Source organism: Malaya genurostris, chromosome 2 (genome assembly GCF_030247185.1).
Source record: "Malaya genurostris strain Urasoe2022 chromosome 2, Malgen_1.1, whole genome shotgun sequence".
NCBI lineage: Eukaryota > Metazoa > Arthropoda > Insecta > Diptera > Culicidae > Malaya > Malaya genurostris.
The window spans coordinates 133,158,106-133,180,959 of record NC_080571.1 but is presented as its reverse complement, the minus strand read 5'-3'; the positions used below and the strand labels follow the sequence as shown (position 1 = coordinate 133,180,959).

The following is a 22,854-nucleotide window of genomic DNA, read 5'->3' as shown; positions in this document are numbered from 1 at the left end:
TTTAAATCGGTTCTACATTATAAGCGTCTTGGTTTTATTTTTTCAATAAAAGATACATATGAAAGGCAATAAGTTTTTACCCTTCATATATACTAATCTTGGAGAATGTTATTGCCAATAACATTGCTTCTCACTATCAAACATACCCATATTTCAATCTCATTTGCCTCGTCTCAAGATTCGTTTTTTGTACATGCGGGATTGATGAATATCAAATGAAGTCGAATAAAAAAAGGCGGGTGGGTAATGTCAGAGACATAAATGGATGTCGTGAATACGAAAACAACTGACATGTTCCTTAACACTTCCGAATATCAATTGTATGAATTATGCACGCATTCCCCTTTTTCACATTTTTCGCAAAAACAAAGAAAGCTTCACTTGATCTCGATTACTGTGAATTTCACACAGCGAAAAGTGCACAAATCTAAGCAAACTGTTCTTGATTTGCAGTAATCTGAGGATATTTCCCTACGATTTGCGAACAACAAATCCTAATAGTTCTTTAGAAAAATTTTAGAGCCATTAGAACGGCTGATATTGTGTAATGCTCTCCACCGTTGTTTTTTTCCCAATGCTAATGACTGGCAGCTGTGACGTAATCGCTCTTGTCGAAAGCGAAACTAGCTGAGAAGACGACACAAAACACATCTGCTCGCAGTGGCGATTGAATCCAAACTGATTGAACTTTTGTTAAGAGATTTCCTTTTATGTGATTTCGTTTGTAGCTTTCTCACTAATGGGCGGTCCTAACGGCTATAAAAATAGCCGCATTCAGAATTTTAATGTCGATTATTTCATTTCGGATTTGCATAATTTATTGAAAGAAACTATCAATATGCTGAAGGGACTCGTTTCTAGCATTCAGAAAGGTCAAATTGCGTAATTATCTACGACATTAAACTCTAGAACATTTTTTGCAGAAAAAGGCTTCACTTGATCTCGATTACTGTGAATTTCACACAGCGAAAAGTGCACAAATCTAAGCAAACTGTTCTTGATTTGCCGTAAACTGAGGATATTTCCCTACGATTTGCGAACAACAAATCCTAATAGTTCTTTAGAAAAATTTTAGAGCCATTAGAACGGCTGATATTGTGTAATGCTCTCCACCGTTGTTTTTTTCCCAATGCTAATGACTGGCAGCTGTGACGTAATCGCTCTTGTCGAAAGCGTGCAGACGACACAAAACACATCTGCTCGCAGTGGCGATTGAATCCAAACTGATTGAATCTTTGTTAAGAGATTTCCTTTTATGTGATTTCGTTTGTAGCTTTCTCACTAATGGGCGGTCCTAACGGCTATAAAAATAGCCGCATTCAGAATTTTAATGTCGATTATTTCATTTCGGATTTGCAGAATTTATAGAAAGAAACTATCAATATGCTGAAGGGACTCGTTTCTAGCATTCAGAAAGGTCAAATTGCGTAATTCTCTACGACATTAAACTCTAGAACATTTTTTGCAAGAAAAGGCTTCACTTGATCTCGATTACTGTGAATTTCACACAGCGAAAAGTGTACAAATCTAAGCAAACTGTTCTTGATTTGCCGTAAACTGAGGATATTTCCCTACGATTTGCGAACAACAAATCCTAATAGTTCTTTAGAAAAATTTTAGAGCCATTAGAACGGCTGATATTGTGCAATGCTCTCCACCGTTGTTTTTTTCCCAATGCTAATGACTGGCAGCTGTGACGTAATCGCTCTTGTCGAAAGCGTGCAGACGACACAAAACACATCTGCTCGCAGTGGCGATTGCATCCAAACTGATTGAATTTTTGTTAAGAGATTTCCTTTTATGTGATTTCGTTTGTAGCTTTTTCACTAATGGGCGGTCCTAACGGCTATAAAAATAGCCGCATACAGAATTTTATTGTCGATTATTTCATTTCGGATTTGCATAATTTATTGAAAGAAACTATCAATATGCTGTAGGGATTCGTTTCTAGCATTCACAAGGACCAAATTGAGGAACTCACTGCGATATTCACCACTTTTCGGAACATTTTTCCCGGACGATTTGTTGTACAGCAGCAGATATTTTGTTCTCTTCCTTAGAACGCGTTCTGACATGGTGTTGACATGGAGCAAATGAGACAGGTTTTTCAATAGTGTACTATTGAAATACTTCAATGCTTTTGCTATACACGTTTAAATTGAAAAATTTCGATTCTATTGGTAGTTAGATTATATAAATCCTTTCGCAGATCACTGAGCTATGAGCTTTCAAAATACGAGAAAGGCAAACGCGCCTTATGAATTATCCTCTTTGATATTCGTTTATACCAAACATTTCAGAAAAGTTTAATTTTGAATTATTTGAGACTATGTCACAAAACTGAAAATTTTATCATAAAATTGTGATCATATTTCCATGTCGGCATGTCGCAAGAATTATGTTGATTCATTAGATATAACAATAGATATTCACGATCAAAAACTTATCACTCTCTCAGAGGGTAAATTTTGAAAAGGCACCCCATAGTAAAGTAAGTCGTATTCACGACAAAAATGGGTTGTATAGAGGTACAGTAAAGTAAATTCCGCATAATTCTTTAGGAGTATTATTATGGTTTTAAGAAGAACCGAATAGAAGTCTGGAATAGAGAACTGGACCCTGAGTTCAAGACCTAAATTTAGATCCAATAACAGACTCAGAATCCACTTTCAGTCGCTGCTGGTTCTCGCCTTGATGGCCAGCAAGCGAATGCGAGATGCGACCGGAGCGTTTGAGGTTTTAACCACGCAGAAGATGCATTCTCCGTCGCTGCTGGTTAACTCCCGCTGCTGTTGCTGGTTAAGGTCCTCTCGCTTCGATGGCCAGCAAGCGAATGAGAGATGCGACCTGAGCGTTTGAGGTTTTAACCACGCAGAAGGTGCGTTCTCCGTCGCTGCTGGTTGATGATTCCACTCCCACGACTTCTGCTTCCATCGAACGCACGAAAAGAAATGATCGATTTTCGACCACGGTTCCCCTTTTATACGCATTCAGTTGAAGATATGTGCCTGACTACCTCAAAATCGTCGTCCTTGCGCGAAAAACCCAAGCGAAAGTAGTTTTCCGCGTTGTTTTCAAATTTTAAGAAAACTTAATTTTTGACTTGTTTGTGGTTATCGCACACTGTTCAAAATATTATCCTGAATTCCTGATCATATTTTTGATGAAATGGTGAAAGAATTATGTTGCTACCATTAATACAAGTCGAGATATTCGCGATTAAGTTCTGCCCATTCTTCCATATGGCTAATTTTGAAAAGGCGCCCCATAGTAAAGTAAGTCGTATTCACGACAAAAAGAAAGAAGAGGGAAATAAACAAGACGCGTACGGCGAGATAATGACGCAATTTCGTCTGGACAATTTTGACAGCAGCCGGAATGCAGCCAGCCTTCTGACGGTTGCCAGAATTCCTCACAAGCGGGTAATATTAGGTAAAATCATAAATCAAATAAACATAGATTTCCCAGTGTAATAGTAATGTAGTTGAGCAACCCGTGACACCAAAAGCGCCGTCTGGTGGAGAATGGGTGCGTAAATGCTCCTAAAATGCATGCAAAAAGTTGCCTGCGCATTTAACACAATCACAGTAGCTAATGGAAAAAAGTACACCCGTTTTTAACTAGAGGTGCTGTTAGTGTCACCGTACAATGGGATATCTATGTTTATTTGATTTATGGTAAAATGTAATAGTTAATGTAGAAGAAAGGGGTTGAAAATAGTATCGCAGTAATCGAAAGGGAATATACACAAAGAGAAACTATTATTTTCAGATTTGATTGATAGTTTTTGAATGCAGAATTCAAGTGCACAAACATATAGATTTAAATGTGGCAACCCTGGCTATTAGACGTATTCGTATTTGTTGACAATAGATTGCGTCTGATGAGGTAATAATCAAAGATGCCTGGTCCAGAGCTGCCAAATTAGAATCTGTGATTCAACATGAATAATCTGTTTTTCATCTCTGATGCATATTTTTGGTCAAAATATGTGAGAAATATCCCAAAAATCTGTCATTTCAATGAAATATTTCTATAAATCTGTAAAAATCCGTGAATTTTTAAAAATCTGTGATCTGTGACACAGAATCTGTGTGGCAAAATGGATTTTTTTTAAAGATTGTGATTCTACAGAAAAATTTGTGCATATGGTAACCCTGGCCAGGTCTGCAGATTTGTTTGTAAAGCTGCAGATTTCTCAGTCAAGTTGTAAACATTTCTGGTAATAGTGAAGTTGATTGGCTTTGAAATATTATTCAGGATTCTAAATAGTTTTCCTTGTTTCAGCGCACGTGTAGTTAATAAAAATACTAACCTTTTTAAGCTCGCTTCTTTCACATTGGAAATCTTTATTATCAGTATTTTGATGTACAGTCAGTGAATGGTCGTTTTCATTGTCGCTTTCTAATTGTTCAGTTATCATGGAATCGTTCATAAGTTCTTTTTGAATTTTTTGAATTATTTTAATCGCTTTTGTTTTTAGTTTAAGTCGTATGAAATCTTGCTCTTTGAGTTCGATAATAGCTTCGAAGTCGTCGACTCCTTCGCTCACTGGAAAGAATAAAAAAGTACATGTGTGTAATGTCAGAGACATAACTGGATGTCGTAAATACGAATAAAACTGACACTCTTACTTTATACTTTAGAATATAAATTAGTTGAGCGATAGCGTGAATTGTGCAAGTTTTGCCATTTTATGCTACAAGAATTTGAAACGATACACCTAAACCACAGACTAACAGACATGACAGTATGAGTAAATTCTTATAAAAATATTTTTTCGTGATGCACTAGTTCCACCTATATTGTACTGCGCGAACTGTTTACTATCTGTACACCCCTTGTGTTATGTAAAAGTTTTTTTACTAGTTGGTTTCCCCTCGTTTGTCAACATCGATCAGCTGCTTGCAGGGATGCCTGATTTCATCAAAATATTTGAAAATGAATCGTCACAATAAATTATTAGCGGCCCTTACACGAGTCATTAAAAATGTCATTACTAAAAAATAATATCATTTTAATGCACGTGTAATGGTGCACTAATGACGAAATTTCTAACAAATTTGAAATACATCATTACTTAGTCATCATTTAAAATGACATTTTTATTGCTCGTGTAAGGGCCGCTATTGGATTACGTTGATAATATATTTAACTATTTCGCGATGTTGGAAGGTAACCATTAATTTGACTCAAACTCAACTAGACTTTTTTTTATTGTGTTGGTAGTTTTCACCCGAAATTAAGTGGCGGCAGACCAGAAGCAAGTAAATATTGAATCAAAACGGGTTCGATTCTGTATTGCGTTGGAGGATGAGAAGTAGGCACAATTATGTATATAGTTTTGGCAATATGTATTAAATCTGTATCCTGCATGAAATTCGCATGGACGTATACAAATCAATACATTACAGGTAATTCTGTATGAACTGGCAACTCTGTTGGTAAATGAAAAAAATAAACACACCCACATTATCGAAATGACGGAATGCGTAATGAATTCTTACTCGACTGCATGATTTTTCAGTGCTCGATCGGTTCAGTGCTAGAATTTTCGCCTGAGTTGGCTGCTCGATCAACCTGATTGACAGTAACATTATAAATGTCATTGAATATTCGCTCATTTTATGAATGTGTTAGTGTAAAATGTAGGGGACTTAAGCCATTACATTACACTCCAGCTAGAGGAATGGATGATGCTGACTAAGGTAGGCCGTTTTGTTAATTTCCAGCGAATTTCAACAGTTTATGTTGGAATTCTAAGAAGAACTGGTTATTTACTAGTTCTGTATATCCGAAAAACATGAAGATTTCAATGTGTATAATCAGTTATGTAATGTTTTCATTTAAAAATAAACTGAAAGTCAGCACGAAAACATGCAAAATCGGGAAAGAAGAAGAAGAAGACAAATTGACAATTCAGTCCGCATCTTCTCACTCAATTCCGACTGATTTCCGAATCAACCGGTTGTAGGCGAAATTCATTCGGAATCGGTTGTTGCACTGGAGTTGGAATTGATTCGGAATTCATTATGATATCCACATGAAATTCCGAATGAAAATTTCTCGCCGATTCGGAATTGATTCGGAATCCATTCGGATCTGATAATGTGGGCAGTCGAGATGACAGACAGGATGTTTTTGATAGGGTAACGTGGCGCCATCATGGCACATGTGAGTACTGTCCTAAATAAAGGAATATTCGGAATGACCGTTAAAATGATTGAAGAATCTAATTTGAGTGTCCTGTCTGTTAGTCTGTGCCTAAACTACACTACAGTACAGTGCTCCCGACGATTGAAGTCCAAATGAAAGCACGACCTAAGCGTTTGAGGATCTATACCACGCAAAAGGTCTGCTTTCATTGCCAACTGCTCCACTGGACGACTGAAGTCCAAATGAGAGTTGCGACCTGAGCGTTTTAGATTTTTAACCACGCAGAAGGTGCACTCTCTGAAGCTGCTGGTTGATTAAATCATTCACACGACGTCTGCTTCCATCCAACGCACAAGCAGAAATGATCGATTTTCGACCACGGTTCCCCTTTTATAAGCAGTCAGTTGAAGATATATGCCTGACTACCTCAAAATCGTCGTCCTTGCGCGAAAAACCCAAGCGAAAGTAAAGAGTTTTCCGCGTTGTTTTCAAATTTTAAGAAAACCTAATTTTGGAGTTGTTTGTGGTTTTCTCACACTATTCAAAATATTATCCTAAATTCCTGATCATATTTTTGATGAAATAGTGAAAGAATTATGTTGCTGCCGTTAAAACAAGTCGAGATATTCACGATTAAGTTCTGCCCATTCTTCCATATGGCTAATTTTGAAAAGGCACCCCATAGTAAAGTAAGTCGTATTCACGACAATATGATCAAACTGAAGGAATATTTGATTTTGATTCATACATAATCTTCATTGAATAATCTTCTGGAAACATTTTTCTCGTGAATACGACTTACTTTACTATGGGGCGCCTTTTCTAAATTTACCCTGTACAAGAATGGGCAGAACTTTATCGCGAATATCTCTTTATGTGCTTAACCCATCAATATAATTTTTTCTACAAGCTATCGGAAATATGATCAGGAATTTGTGATTACATTTTCAACAGCGTGAGAAAACCATAAATAATTGACAAACAACAGTCGGTGTTGAACAGTCGCTCGCACCGCACGCGTATAGCTCTTGGTTCCTGGAATTTTTTTCTGGCTACCTAGAGTTTCATTGATTCAAGGCTTCAGTCTTTTTCAAGGCTACATGAAACACTAACAGTCTTTTTAAAGACTAACAATTAGTCAGCCTTTCTCAAGGCTATACAAAGAGTGATATTAGAGTGACTAAGTGATACAAAGAGTGATATTAGAGTGACTAAGAAATTAATCAGCTTTTTTTAAGGCTAGCTATTCTTCGAACTAATCAGTCTTTATTAAGACTACCACAAAATCAGTCTTTATCAAGACTTTTTCAAACTAGGAGTCTGATCGAAGACTAATTTAGCCTAGTTAATGTTGGCGGACAGGTACAACAGTGGGAAATTAGTTCATCTATCGGGAATAACAAAACATGGTTCTGGTTTATGTTTTAACGTAAGAAAAGGAAAGTGGCTTTATTGCTCTAATCACGGTTTTGAAAGGAATGAGAGTAATACACGTTTTTATGCAATCGTTGGATAAAGTATTTTATTAGTGTGTGGTGAGCGAAAAAGTGTTGCCTGATGACTCAGGGTTGCTGCCTACTTGCCTGCTCCACAGGGTTGTTCGTCATACGGTTGGTGATTGTTACACTGCAACACTCCTCCTCAATCCCCAACTCATTGCCCAGCAAGACCAAGTGATGTCGCGAAGCGATGATGCTTGATTGCGGCGAGAGGCTTAGTGAGAATATCAGCGATCATGGAATCAGATGGGCAATATTTCAAACTGATCTCCCGTTGATCGCACAAGTCTCGCACGAAGTGTTGACGCGTTTCTATATGCTTAGATCGCTTGCTCAAACGTTCAGAATTAACAAAACTCAAACAACTTTGGTTGTCCTCAAAAACTGTTGTGGGTCGATCCTGTTTTTCATCAAAATCGCTTAACAATCTACGAATCCAAACCAACTCTTGACAGGTCTCACTCAATGCACAGTACTCCGCTTCCATAGATGATAATGTCACGGAACTTTGTTTTCTACTTATCCAACTGATCGCTCCGCCGTTAAAGAAAATTACACATCCGGTTGTTGACTTTCTGGTAGAAACGTCTCCAGCCCAGTCAGCGTCTGAGTAGGCTACTAGATTATCATCAAATTCTTGAGGCTGTCCTAACACAAGCTTCCAATCTGCCGTTCCCTTGAGATAACGCAAGATCCTTTTTGCAGCTATCCAATCGCTTTCTACAGGACAACTTACTTTCCTTCCAAGAATTCCGACTGTATTGGCTATATCTGGACGGGCAGTAACGGCTATATACAGGAGCGTGCCCACTAAGCTTCGATACGTTTCTCCGTTGGACAATGGATTGCTGATCTCCACGATTTGTGGGTATCCAACATCCATCGGTGTGCGGCTTGGCTTCGCTTCAATTAGTTCGTATCTTTGAACTGTTCTCTCGATATAGCTGCGTAAACTAATAGAATAGATTCCACGCTCTTCGTTAATTTCCATTCCAAGAAAATAACAAGCTTTCCCTAGATCCGAGATTTCAAAAAACTGCTGCAAAGCCCGGTACGTTTCATCAATCATCAACTGGTTTGACGCTGCGACTAGCATGTCATCCACATAAACTAGAATGTAAATTTTTCGACCGTTTGACATTGTCCTAAAGAAAAGACATTGATCGGTTGAGCTCCGCTTAAATCCTAGCTTCTTTAAAACTTCCGTAAGCTTCTCGTTCCAACAGCGAGCAGACTGCTTCAATCCGTAAATGCTTCGTTGGAGTCTGCATATGAGTTTCTCTTTCCCTGGAACTTCAAAACCCGGCGGCTGCCGCATATAGATAACCTCCTCAATTTTACCGTACAAGTATGCAGTTTTTATATCAAAATGTCTCAATTTTAGATTGTTTTTACCCGCAACGGAAAGTAATGTACGCATTGTAGTGTAACTAACGACCGGTGCATAGACTGCATCGTAATCTATCCCAAACTTCTGTGCGTAGCCCTGGGCAACCACGCGCGCTTTATACTTCATGATGTCCCCACGTTCATCCTCTTTGATTTTAAAGACCCACCGGCTGCCGATTATCTTCTGATTCGTTGGTGCATTCACAAGATTCCACGTTTGATTTTTAACATGAGATTGCATCTCATCCTCCATGGCTTGAATCCAAAACTGTTTCTCCGGTGATTTGATGGCTTCTTCATATGTGACAGGCTCTTCCACTGAGCGCACAGCAACACCGACAACGTAATCTGACAGTCTTGCAGGTTTCGTATCTCTGGTGTTTCGATATGGCAACTGTTTCCTCAAATTTTCGCCGCTTTGCTCCTCCTGAACTGCTACATCCTCGGATTTGTTGAAATCATCGTCATGAGCATCAGAATAATCATCATCCGAAACAATATCCTGTTCAGGCAATTTTCGCTTCTGCTTTGGCTCTCGAATTGAATCATTGCTTTTCTGTAGCTGTGAAATTTCTATCTGAGACGATCCATTATTCCATTCGATGAAGGTTGCGTCTCTGCTAACAGTGATTGTATCCGTATCACGATTGAGGAACCGATAACCCTTCCGGTCTTCAGCGTATCCAACAAAAGTCAGCTTCTTCGATTTGGGATCCAACTTACTCCGCTTCACTGATGGTATGTGAACAAACGCGTCACTACCAAATACGCGTAGTCGTTCCAACGCCGGTTTTGTTCCGTACCACCTTTCATACGGCGTACAGTTAATTACACGAGTAGGCAGTCTGTTTTGTAAAAATGCTGCCGTGCGAATTGCTTCCCCCCAGTACTTTTTCTCCATGTCTGCGTCCAGTAGCATGCATGAAGCCATCTCTTGAAGAGAGCGATTTTTGCGTTCTGCAACTCCGTTAGATTGCGGCGAGTACGCCGTGGTGAATTGAGATACAATATCTTCCTTGACATAGAAATCATTCAAGTTTTTATTTACGTACTCACCACCTCCGTCAGCTCTGATGACTTTTGGTTTACGTCCAAAGTAATTTTGGCAGAAACGTACGAAATCCTTAACTTTATCCTTAGCTTCCGATTTCTCCTTCAGCAGATAGATGACGACAAATCGGCTAAAGTCGTCGATCAAACTCAAGAAATACCGATTACCACTTGGCGTTATATTATTAAAAGGGCCACACAAATCGGTATGAATGAGATCCAAAATCTGTTTCGTTTTCTTATCCACTACACTTGGAAACGGCTTACGTGCCAGTTTACCTTCGAGGCAAGTTTCACACATCTCCACTCTTCCGCATTCGGTCACAACTATACCACTTCCGAGCTGTTCGTTGATTACTTTATTCACTGCGTCTATATCCCGGTGGCCAAACCGCCGGTGCCACAAATGTCGACACATCTGTGTATGACAGTCCCGAACAGATTGCATCGCTCGTTCTACTGTTTTCAGTTTGTATAACGAACCGAAACGATCACCCACGGCGACGACGCTTCCCGAATTGTTCACAATATCGCAACCGACATCCGAAAAACGCACTTTAAAACCTTTGCTTGTCATTTTCCCGACCGATAATAGAGAACCATCTAGCTCGGGAACAAATAGCACATCTGTGATTCTGATTTCAATTGATTTTCCTTCACCATCGGTACCGTAAATCCGCCCTTCGCCACTGCCAGCTGTTTTTGTTTTATTTCCATCAGCTAACACGACATCAGCTCCTGAACGCTTCTCCAGTGAGGTAAAGAAACTTTTATCACTAGTCATATGACATGAAGCACCGCTATCCAAAATCCAGGTGTTTTTCATAGCATGCCCCGCGATAAAACACAACGGTTCACTTGATTTTTGCACTTGTTTCGCATTCGGTGGTTGGTGTTTACCGACTGGCTTCGAATCATTTTCGGCATCTTTCTGTGTTGCCAGAAATTTTCGTCAAAATTTCTTGATGTGTCCCGGTTTTCCACAGAAAAAACACACTTTTCCGTTGTCACGCTTTGCATTCGATTTCATCGCTTTTTCATCAACCGTAACACCAGCTGATCTATCAACACGGCGCTGGTAGGTGTCCAGCAATTTCGATTTTACGAGTTCGACGGTAATATCGGCATCCGCTCGGCTTTCTAGAGCCATCACAAGGCTATCAAAACTATCCGGCAAGCTTCGCAAAATCATTGCCACTTTAAGTGTATCATCGAGCTTCTGACCGACATTCTCAAGGTGCTCAAAAAGATCATCAAGCGCAATGAGATGTTTTTCCATATCACCGCCGTCATTTAAATTAACAGAACACAATCTTTTCAATAAAGACACTCGCGAAGTCATATTCGGCTTCTCATACTACATTTTTAATGATTCCCATACTTCCTTTGCGCTAGTCTTCTTCTTTATAATGCTGAACTGCGAATCTTCCAAGCATAAACCTATTGTTGCTATAGCACGCTGATCATCGTGATTCCAGTCATTAAGATCCGTATCTTCCGGTTTCTCTTCACCGACGACATGCCACAATTCTTCGCGAATTAAATACATACGCATCCGAAAACTCCATGTCTGCCAATTGACGTTATTCAATCGCACAAACGAAAGTCTCGACATGTCCGCCATTTTGTTGCTTCAGCGACTAACCGGACTCTCAACCGCGACGAAAAAACTTTCCGATGAAAAACACTACCGTTTTACAAAAACTTCCAAGCATCCACTGGGCCCATAACCTATTGGCGGACAGGTACAACAGTGGGAAATTAGTTCTTCTATCGGGAATAACAAAACATGGTTCTGGTTTATGTTTTAACGTAAGAAAAGGAAATTGGCTTTATTGCTCTAATCACGGTTTTGAAAGGAATGAGAGTAATACACGTTTTTATGCAATCGTTGGATACAGTATTTTATAAGTGTGTGGTGAGCGAAAAAGTGTTGGCTGATGACTCAGGGTTGCTGCCTACTTGCCTGCTCCACAGGGTTGAAATTAAATTAAATTAAATTAACTGTTACACTGCAACAGTTAATTTAATTTAAAATTTCATTCATTTCAAAAATGCCTGCGTCTAACCGAAAAGGCAACAAGCCTAAGGCTAAAAATAATTCAATACGGAATAAATCACAATCCGTTATTCAACATTTTTCTAATAACATTCACGATCTTATAGAATCTGAATGTAAAAATAAAAGACAACGGACGGATTTCCCTTCCGTTGATCCTATGCCGTCTAACATGTCGTTCTGGGAAGAAACAACAATCTATGCCACCAGTGACGGTGATGATTTCCGACTTCGAAGCATTCCGTACTGAGCTTTCTACTTTTCTCCCGGAAGTAAAAGTCTCATTTCAAATCGGACGAAGAGGAGAATGTCGAGTCTTGGTTGATGGATTGGAAGATTACGAACGTCTTATCCGATTATTTCCGAGAATTTTATTCATATGATATAAAATCAGACAGACCCTTCAAGGCTGTCTTGAAAGGCTTATCAAATAATCAAAGTATTGGTGAAATTGAAAATGAACTAAAAGAATTACTTGGTTTTGCCCCTTCCCAAGTAATACTTATGAAAAAAAAGAGCGAATGGTACTTCTAAACAATGCTCTGAAATTTCCTATGAACTTTACCTAATACACTTCAATCGAAGTGATGTAAACAATTTGAAAACTTTAGAAAAAGTACGTTTCATTTCCCACATTAAAATTCATTGGGAACATTATAAACGGCATAATGGTATTGCAAACTTAACGCAATGTCGTCGTTGCCAAGGCTTCGGCCATGGAACCAAAAATTGTCATATGGATATACGGTGTTTGAATTGTGGTAAATCGCATTCGAAAGACGTTTGTCCAATGAATGAAACCACTGATAAATTTTCATATTCAAATTGCGATGGAAATCATAAATCCAATTATTTGAAATGCCCTGGGAAAAAAATTAAACGCTCGTTCGCTTAGACAACATGTGAAATCAACGACATTAAATTTACAGAACATACCTGAAAATCAAAAAAACCGTTACAGATGCCACTCCTAATTCTTCTAAGGCGCTTATTTCTTCGAATTTAAAACAAAAAACAGGTACGCCTTCCAATTCGTCTTCTAACGAAATCAATTCATTGACAGATAGATCGACCTTGTCATCATCTTCTTCTAATGTCAGTTATGCTAGTATAACAGGTAGAAATCTACCACTTAATTCTTCTAATGTAAATAATCAAAACACAGGACCGCCTTGCAGTTCATCTTCTAACGAAAACAATTTATTGATAGGTAGATCGGCCATATCATCTTCTTCTAATGGCAGTTCTAATGGCAGTCTACCTACAAATATTCCTTCAATGCCATTCGCTTCTAGAAATGAAGTTGATTTAGGCGATATAACTGAAAATAAAATGATCTACCTACAAGATCAACTTTTTCGAATGATTATCCGAATGAATTCGACTTCATAACTTTTTGAAGCATTTCAAATCGGATGGCAATTTGCAAATAATATTATAATGAATTTAAAATTTAACAGTGATGTTAAATAATTATTTGAATATTTTAAATTGGAATGCTCGATCTTTGAAATCGAGTGAAGATGAATTTTATAATTTTCTCAAAATTCACAAAATTCATATTGCTATTGTGACAGAAACTTTTCTTAAACCAAATGTCAAATTGAAAAGTAATCCACATTATATGGTTCATCGATTTGAAAGGTTTACTGGAATGGGTGGCGGAGTTGCCATTTTTGTCCAACGGCAAATTAAACATACCTTCTTTCAATACTAAAGTTATTGAAAGCTTGGGAATCGAAGTTGAAACCATTCATGCAATTTATTTCATCGCTGGAGCATATTTGCCATTCCAATGCACCGGCGAACAATTAAATTTCTTTAAAGGCGATTTGCAAAAACTCACAAGATATCGACCGAAATTTTTGCAAAAACTCACAAGATATCGACCGAAACTCACAAGATATCGACCGAAAATCTCAGAAACCAATTCCTGCTCTCAAGGAAGGAAATCAAATACTTCTTACTGTTGGAACCGGCCCTCCACATGGTAGCCATCTTGAATGAGGACGGGAGAATCACTCGATTTAAGGACGTACGACTTACCAAGCTTCAGCAATCGCGACTGTAATGACCGCCGAAAGGGAAAAGGATACGCTGCGTGTTCGTGCGCAGTGCGCCCAGTGCTGTTCGCAGCTGTCACCTTGAGCCGTGTGTACACCACCACATTCTCTCCCTACTTAAACAAAACGCAGTTTCGATATTCTAACACATCACAAAAAAAAGAAAAATTAGGAATTTGTTTTTACTGTGCTGATTAGCTTTGCTATTCATATCCAGAGGGCTACAGTCAAGTTTTAGTGGGTAGACAACCTTAGTCCACAGTTAATCATGCGAACAGGGATGCCACTTCACATTTTTAATCACGGTCTTATTTTCCAGTAAGCAGATTATTTAAGAATATATGTATCATTCGCATGTATTCATAATTATAGCAAATATAAAATTCCTTTCTTCCGATTTTTTTATGGTCATTTCTGCAAAAACAACTCCAGTGAACACCGCTAACAGTGCGACTTGAACGAACTAACTTCTGCGTGACCATTCCGGTAGGATGTTTCCTGGCATCCTTTTCCTTTGTATTATCTAGATAAGACGTCCAAGACCACTGGCATCCTTGCTAAGTATTAAACACCACGTGCATCACAGCAGAATGGCAAAATATACTTCCAAATCGTACCTTCCCGACGATTGATCCAGTATTTGAAGGTAAGTGAAATTCATTTAGTATTAAACTTCTCTTTTTTTTAGGTTGAATGGAATTAAACTAAGCACTGACATAACTGATACCAAATAAAAATCAAACCGATTCCGCGATTTCATGGGAAAAAGGCGGGTGGGTAATGTCAGAGACATAACTGGATGTCGTGAATACGAAAACAAATGACATGTTCCTTAACACTTCCGAATATCAATTAGTTGATCAATTATATGAATTATGCAAGCATTCCCCTTTGCACATTTTTCGCAAAAACAAAGAAGGCTTCACTTTTTGTTGAGAGGCTTGTTTCTACCTGATTTCGTTTGTAGCTTTTTCACTAATGGACGGTCCTAACGGCTATAAAAATAGCCGCATTCAGAATTTTAATGTTGATTATTTCATTTCAGATTTGCATAATTTATTGAAACAAACTATCAATATGCTTAAGGGACTCGTTTCTAGCATTCAGTAAGGTCAAATTGCGTAATTATCTACGACGTTAAACTCTGGAACATTTTTCGCAAAAACAAAGAAGGCTTCACTTGATCTCGTTTACTGTGAGTTTCACACAGCGAAATGTGCACAAATCTAACCAAACTGTTCTAGATTTGCAGTAAACTGAGGATATTTCCCTACGATTTGCGAACAACAAATCCTAATAGTTCTTTAGAAAAATTTTATAGCCATTAGAACGGCTGATTTTGTGCAATGCTCTCCACCGTTGTTTTTTCACCAATGCTAATGACTGGCAGCTGTGACGTAATCGCTCTTGTCGAAAGCGAAACTAATTGTGCAGACAACACAAAACACATCTGCTCGCAGTGGCGATACAATCCAAACTAATTCAAGTTTTGTTGAGAGGCTTGTTTCTACCTGTTTTCGTTTGTAGCCTTTTCACTAATGGGCGGTCCTAACGGCTATAAAAATAGCCTCATTCAGAATTTTAATGTTGATTATTTCATTTCAGATTTGCATAATTTATTGAAACAAACTATCAATATGCTTAAGGGACTCGTTTCTAGCATTCAGAAGAGTCAAATTGCGTAATTCTCTACGACATTAAACTCTGGAACATTTTTCGCGAAAAAAGGCTTCACTTGATCTCGATTACTGTGAATTTCACACAGCGAAAAGTGCACAAATTTAATCAAACTGTTCTTGATTTGCAGTAAACTGAGGATATTTCGTACGATTTGCGAACAACAAATCCTAATAGTTCTTTAGAAAACTTTATGAGCCATTAGAACGGCTGATTTTATGCAATGCTCTCCACCGTTGATTTTTCCCAATGCTAATGACTGGCAGCTGTGACGTAATCGCTCTTGTCGAAAGCGAAACTAGCTGTGCAGACGACACAAAACACATCTGCTCGCAGTGGCGATTGAATCCAAACTGATTGAATTTTTGTTAAGAGATTTCCTTTTATGTGATTTCGTTTGTAGCTTTTTCACTAATGGGCGGTCCTAACGGCTATAAAAATAGCCGCATACAGAATTTTATTGTCGATTATTTCATTTCGGATTTGCATAATTTATTGAAAGAAACTATCAATATGCTGTAAATTGAGGAACTCACTGCGATATTCACCACTTTTCGGAACATTTTTCCCGGACGATTTGTTGTACAGCAGCAGATATTTTGTTCTCTTCCTTAGAACGCGTTCTGATTGGCTGGTGTTGACATGGATCAAATGAGACAGGTTTTTCAATAGTGTACTATTGAAATACTTCAATGCTTTTGCTATACATGAGCTTTAAAAATACGAGAAAGGCAAACGCGCCTTATGAATTATCCTCTTTGATACTCGTTTATAACAAACATTTCAAAAAAGTTTAATTTTGAATTATTTAAGACTATGTCACAAAACTGAAAATTTTATCATAAAATTGTGATCATATTTCCGATGGCTTGTCGCAAGAATTATGTTGATTCATTAGATACAACAATAGATATTCACGATCAAAAACTTATCACTCTCTCAGAGGGTAAATTTTGAAAAGGCACCCCATAGTAAAGTAAGTCGTATTCACGACAAAAAACTATCAATATGCTGTAGGGATTCATTTCCAGCATTCAGAAGGGTCAAATTGCGTAATTCTCTACGATATTAGACTCTGGAACATTTTTCGCAAAAAAAGGCTTCACTTGATCTCGATTACTGTGAATTTCACACAGCGAAAAGTGCACAAATCTAACCAAATTGTTCTTGATTTGCACTAAACTGAGGATAATTACCTGATATTTGCGAAAAACAAATCCTTATAGTTCTTTAGAAAACTTTTAGAGCCATTAGAACGGCTGATATTGTGTAATGCTCTCCACCGTTGTTTTTTCCCCAATGCTAATGACTGGCAGCTGTGACGTAATCGCTCTTGTCGAAAGCGTGCAGACGACACAAAACATATCTGCTCGCAGTGGCGATTGAATCCAAACTGATTGAATTTTTGTTAAGAGATTTCCTTTTATGTGATTTCGTTTGTAGCTTTTTCACTAATGGGCGGTCCTAACGGCTATAAAAATAGCCGCATACAGAATTTTATTGTCGATTATTTCATTTCAGATTTGCATAATTTATTGAAACAAACTATCAATATGCTTAAGGGACTCGTTTCTAGCATTCACAAGGACCAAATTGAGGAACTCACTGCGATATTCACCACTTTTCGGAACATTTTTCCCGGACGATTTGTTGTACAGCAGCAGATATTTTGTTCTCTTCCTTAGAACGCGTTCTGATTGGCTGGTGTTGACATGGATCAAATGAGACAGGTTTTTCAATAGTGTACTATTGAAATACTTCAATGCTTTTGCTATACAGGTTTAAATTGTAAAATTTCGATTCTATTGGTAGTTATATTATATAAATCCTTCCACAGATCACTGAGCTATGAGCTTTCAAAATACGAGAAAGGCAAACGCGCCATATGAATTATCCTCTTTGATACTCGTTTATACCAAACATTTCAGAAAAGTTTAATTTTGAACTATTTGAGATTATGTTACACAACTGAAAATTTTATCATAAAATTGTGATCATATTTCCGATGGCATGTCGCAAGAATTGTGTTGATTCATTAGATACAACAATAGAAATTCACGATCAAAAACTTATCACTCTCTCAGAGGGTAAATTTTGAAAAGGCACCCCATAGTAAAGTAAGTCGTATTCACGACAAAAAAAAATTACACGCTGGACAAGATAGATTTATATCCAGAAAGCTGACTCGTGAGTATCGCATACACTTACATTTCTAATGTTCTAACATAGTCCGATAAATTGGCCGGAACTCTTTTCTCTCTCAAGGGCCGCGTTGTTTTATTGCTTGCGAGTCGCCAGTACTCGGCTCTGTTACTATCGTATGATGTACTCGTTTAGTCTGTGTAACATGACGACGTACTTGTCGTCCACTTTCGTCGCTCAGAACTAGGTTACCGTTATCTTCATTAACCACTGTGTATCGAGTAGAATCGAATCTTGGTTATCCTTTTGCTCTACATAGTCGTTCAACTACCACGGTGTCTCCACGACAAATTGGACATGGTCGAGCACCTCGCCGAGCATCCTCCTGAAGTTTTGCCTCGGTGTCCCTAGCATTTAACAACCGCTCGTCGATGTCCACTTTTCCCCTGTTCAACAATGGCAAACCCCGATGAATTTTTCTCCCATACATCACCTCTTCCGGGGCCATTCTAGTAACAGAATGAGAAGCAGAATTATGAGCATTCAAAGCTGCTTGAAGTTCATCATTAAAATTGTTCCCTGTTGACGAAGCAGTGCACATAGCTTTGTTTACAACTTTCATGAAATTTTCCACTAAACCGTTTTGTTGCGGGAAAAAAGGCGTGGAATATATTGTTTTGATGCCTCTTTGGCTGCAGTAAGTTTTATAATCATCACCGTTAAATGGTGGACCGTTGTTGGACTTGATAGCTTTTGGGAAACCTTCTTTATTAAACACATCATCGAGGACTTTTCTTGTGTTCTCAAAAGATGTCGATTTCACCGGTCGTGCGATTGCGTATCTTGACCTGTAGTCTATAATTACCAATATCGATATCCCTCCTAATTTCAAATACGGGCCATTGAAGTCGATGGCTATTGTCTCCCATACTGCTTTCGGAACCAATGTTCGCTGCATAGGAGTTGGTCTTGCCGGTCTGCCATTTACAACACATGTTTCACATGATCTTACAAATTCTTCGGTATCTGTGGTCATTCCCGGCCACCAAACGCGCTCACGTAAAATACTTTTCATTTTAGCTGTCATGGGGTGGCCCCTATGAGCCACTTCCAGAGTCTTTCGACACAACTGTTGTGGGATCACGATACAGCCTAGTTTTGACAGCAAACCATTGCTCTTACATAAATCATTCGATACTGCGCGGAATCTCCACAACTGTTTTTGCCAATTATCAGAATCCATTGCTTCCATAACTTGCTGAAGCGTTTCGTCTTCCGAAGTAAATTTTTTTATTTCATCTTCTGTCAAAAAACTATCCTTAGCTGCTTGAATGTGTGCGATTTCCCAGGGGCTAGAAGAATCATCAAACGGACCGTCATTTCCTTGATACAATCGAGACGATGGTTCCGCAATGTTATCTCCACCCTTGACATATTCAATCGAATAATTGTATGGACTCAGTCTTAGTGCCCAACCATCTGCTCGGTTCAACGCTCTTTTAGGGCCTCTCTTTGATTTTGAGCATATCTTTTTTCTGTTTCTGTTAACGCCTTCGACGCAAAACTTATTATTCTAGGGCGCTTACCAGAGCCTTCCTGAACTAACACCGCCCCTAGCGCATTTGGTGAAGCATCCGTGTATAAAATGGTTTTCTCCTGTTCCGAGAAATAACCCAATGCAACGGTACAGTGGATTATTTGTTCTTTTAGCTTGATAAAAGCTTTCTCTTGTCGATCAGTCCAGTTCCATAATTTTGATCCAGCTATCGACCATAAGGGATTTGAAATATTGGCGAAATTTCGTATATATGGACTGACAAACGATGCTAAGCCCAAAAAACTACGCAACTCTGAAACGGTCATAGGTCTTCGGAATCTCCGAATAGCATTAACTTTAGTTTCTTCAATATGGAAACCATTCTCATCTAGCATGTGTCCTAAGAACGTGATTTGAGTTCTGTCATATTCGCACTTACTAGTATTAAGGGTCAAATTGTGCAACATTAGGATTGTATGTACCCTGGTTACGGTTCTGTGTAGCTCGTCTAGAGTATCCGCAAAAAGTAGTATGTCATCTATAAAAACTATTTTATTTTTAATGGTCTCGAGAATCCGACTCATTTCACGTTGGAAGATTTCTGGAGCGCAATTTACTCCAAACATTAGACGAGTAAACCTGAACATACCATTCTCCGCCAAAAATGTTGTGAGATCCCGTGATTCCTCACTCAGTTCTAGAAGGTAGTACGCATTCTTCAAGTCCAGTTTAGTGAAATATTTGGCCCCGTTAAGTCTTATTTTCATTTCATCCAATATAGGTAAGCGGAAATATTCCCGCTTAATGGCTTTATTCGGAGCTCTCATGTTTACAACCAGTCTAAAATCATCTTTCCCTTTCGCCACCGCAGACATTCCACTTATCCACTCCGGTGCTTTAGTAACCCTTTCGATGATACCACTGGCTTCCATGTCTAATAATCGCTGTCGAGCACCTTCACGATAAGCAGCCGGAATGTTGTAATAGGCGTTGCTGAATTTTATTTTTACTCCGGGCATCTTAGGAAAGGGTTTCGTAATTTCGCAACTGTTCACTTGAGTTTCCACAAAAATCAAATCACTGGCCGTTGATCTTTCGAGGAGAGATCGCTTTCCACTTTTGACAACCAGAAAATCGGCCATAACTGAATTAGATGACCTCACCACCTGTATTTTCGACCTAAAAGCGAAATCAATCTTCATCGGGGCATTCGAAGCATACGCTCGCAAACTTCGATCGTAGGCTATCTCGGAGAATTTTAATGTTGGCAAACCAGATATAGATTGCTTTTCTAGATAAATCCAATCCTGCCCACCAATAACATTGACGTCTGCTCCCGTATCAATGAGGAATTTAATGGGACCTGATGAACCCAACAAACAATCAATCAAGACAGCCTCAAGAGTTAATGCACTGATCTGTCCAAAGCAAGGAGAGAGAGAGAGAAAAAAAGTTGGCTGTTTGCTCTGCCTGTTTCCGGAATAATCGGTGTCATTTCGATGTTTTGTTGACACATTTGGCATTCTTCCATGGATATGGTGAATTGTTCCCTCGTACGTAGGAGTTACTTGCGCAGTCTCTATTTGATATGCCTCGTCTCGCGTGGACGATTGAACAATAAAGCTTGTTTCGTAACGAAATGTTCTAGCAGTTTTTGCCAACTCGCGGTTGGCCATTCCTTTTAGTAGCTGAGCACGCACGAACCGTTCCTGATCGTCCGCGTTATAACGACATAGGCGGACCTTAGCCATCAACCTAGCATGGAATGCAACTACCGTCTCACTTTTTTCTTGCTGCATACCAGAAAATGCTTCGTGTTCTGCTGCGGTGTCAGTCATCGAACGGAGATGGCCTTCAATATTTTTAATGAACACTCTGTAGCAATCCGCATTGTTCAAGTTCGGTCTTAAACTAGCGGCTCGAACGATTCCCTGCAACTCTTCGCCCATCGAAAGGAAAAGAAGTTGTGATCGACGCACAGGATCGATAGCGTTGGATAGAAATGCTGCAATTTCGAAATTTTCGATGTATTTTGTCCATTCTTCCCACATTTTGTTAGCGGCCATGTTTTTTGGGTATGGTCTCATTTGATCCCAACGAATCGACGGAATATTCCCGTCATGCTGAGGGAACTCAGTTCGAAAACAATTCCAGCTGTTCTCTGCCTCACCAGTACCCTCGTTATGGTACTGACTATTTGTTTTCCTGGCAGACAACTCGTGAATCACCCTTTGCATTTCATCAAGCTGATTCTTCAGAAACTCATTTTCTTGTTTTAGGTCACGTTCAACTCGATTAACATCGTGCTCATGTTCCGTAACATTTTCGAAATTATCAATAAATACCGGAGCACGAACAAATCTCCCAGCCTCTGAAAACTCGCTCATTTCAAGATTATCATCTTGGATATCATCATCGTCGGAATGGTGCAACCGTACGTATTTTCCTCCTGACATTTTCCTTTTCAAATTTTTAGCAACGAATCTGTAAACAAATATACATTAAAGATGACGAAATCATGAGTCGGTTCAGGTCTGTTTTATCGTTCCCTCAACGATCGCGGGTCGTTAACTAATGACATTTAACGCGAAAGTTGCGTTATTATCAACCTGATATGGATAATTAGCTTCCCTCCAACGAAATGGACTTTCTTTAAAACAATAACAGTATTGTTTCTGTGATTCCCTATAGCCACAATGCTAGCGGTCGTCCCAACTCACTATTTTCGGCTTTCTGGGTGGTTTATTTCAGAAACTCGTCATTTATCAATCTGAACGTTGGAGGTTGCTTAAAACCATATTCAAATTTCAGCAGTTGTTCCAACTCGCAAGCTTTTACTTCCAGAATGTTTTCTTTACACATCCCCCAGTTTGAACCCTGGAGGTTGTCACGACGCGCCAGTCTAGATATGGTTTTCATTACGCACATCTAACGTTCTGATTCTTGTGTGGATCGAGCTTAACGTTATTGTGTAGCATGTTTATTCTCTGTCCACACTGGATGTCGACAACACTAGCGCGCAGAACTGGAGTACCCGCCAGTTTAATGCAGATTCTGGACGAGGTAAGTCGTGGGCCGCTTACAATCAGCTCTGATGGACTTTCCTTCTAGTCCCCTAAGTTGGCACAATTCTAACGGTCCAAACATCGGCGGTCGTCCCGACGCGCCAAACTGCCTCATCTGGATGGCTCAAACCCCGGCGGTCGTTCCGACGCGCCAAACTTCATCGTCTGGGTGGTTTTCATTTCACACCGCAGAATAAAACATGGCGGTTGTCCCAAA

The 22,854-nt window shown here is 39.0% G+C and overlaps 1 protein-coding gene across 2 annotated transcripts in view; it reads left to right on the top strand.

Annotated features, from left to right (window-relative positions):
- The window catches only part of LOC131432472 (PHD finger protein 12), a 129,442-nt gene that overhangs the window by 6,485 nt on the left and 100,103 nt on the right, over positions 1-22,854 (top strand). The window contains exons 3-4 of one of the 2 annotated variants that reach the window (XM_058598777.1): positions 14,649-14,862; positions 21,852-22,006. The exons of the other annotated variant lie outside the window; for it this stretch is intronic. The gene's annotated coding sequence lies outside the window, so the exon portion shown is untranslated. The remainder of the gene's footprint in view (positions 1-14,648; positions 14,863-21,851; positions 22,007-22,854) is intronic. 2 annotated transcript variants of the gene reach the window in all.